The following is a 731-nucleotide window of genomic DNA, read 5'->3' on the forward strand; positions in this document are numbered from 1 at the left end:
TTTATTGAAAGAAAACTAAAAAATTCAGAAAGAAAAATATCCTGTTGGGGGTTGAACCCTGGACCTTCTGTGTATAGAGTAGACACTACACCATGGAACCATATACTGGTGTGATGGACTAGAGTCTTGTTCTACACAAGTTGACAAGTTAAAACTAGTCAAGGTTCTTCAACCAGGGGAAGGGTTTAAAGATTCTCAGACAAACCTGATTTCTGAACATTTTGGAGATAGATCAGTTTCTATCAATTCTTACAGAAACATTTTAGTAAAGAAACGCACTCAACAAGTGTCATTGTTCCAGGTCAGTTCTTCAGCGATCAGATTAGAGAGAAACTGAGGATGTTCATGTCACGTGTGAAGACCTCACAGGAAAACCGTTATTAAAGAAATTTTGTTCTATCAGAATGAAAACCATGATTCCACTGGGGATTGAACCCAGGACCTTCTGCGTGTAAAGCAGACATGATAACCACTACACCATGGATTCCTGTAAACTTCTTGCCCCATTACAGAAACCAGGAACAGAACAAAAACAACCACGTCCGAGACTGAGCCATTTCTGACACTGTCTAACGCTAAAGCGATAGCCACAGGAAGTTGTTGCACACCACTTCCAGTTTAAAATGCAGAAGTTTGAAAAAGGTTTATTGACACCTGAGGTTAAACTGTGGGTACAGACATCTGTAAGATTTCTGCATGAAAGTAGGAAACCTCAATGATTTGTCTTTTCT

General features: G+C 39.4%; 1 non-coding gene across 1 annotated transcript; it reads right to left on the reverse strand.

Moving 5' to 3' along the window:
- Positions 1-414: 414 nt before the first annotated feature.
- On the reverse strand, positions 415-487 carry trnav-uac (transfer RNA valine (anticodon UAC)). The gene has a single exon. It is a non-coding gene; the product is annotated as a tRNA-Val (tRNA).
- Between the last annotated feature and the right edge of the window lie 244 nt (positions 488-731).

This window comes from Gouania willdenowi, chromosome 3, assembly GCF_900634775.1.
Source record: "Gouania willdenowi chromosome 3, fGouWil2.1, whole genome shotgun sequence".
In the NCBI taxonomy this organism is placed as follows: Eukaryota; Metazoa; Chordata; class Actinopteri; order Blenniiformes; family Gobiesocidae; genus Gouania; species Gouania willdenowi.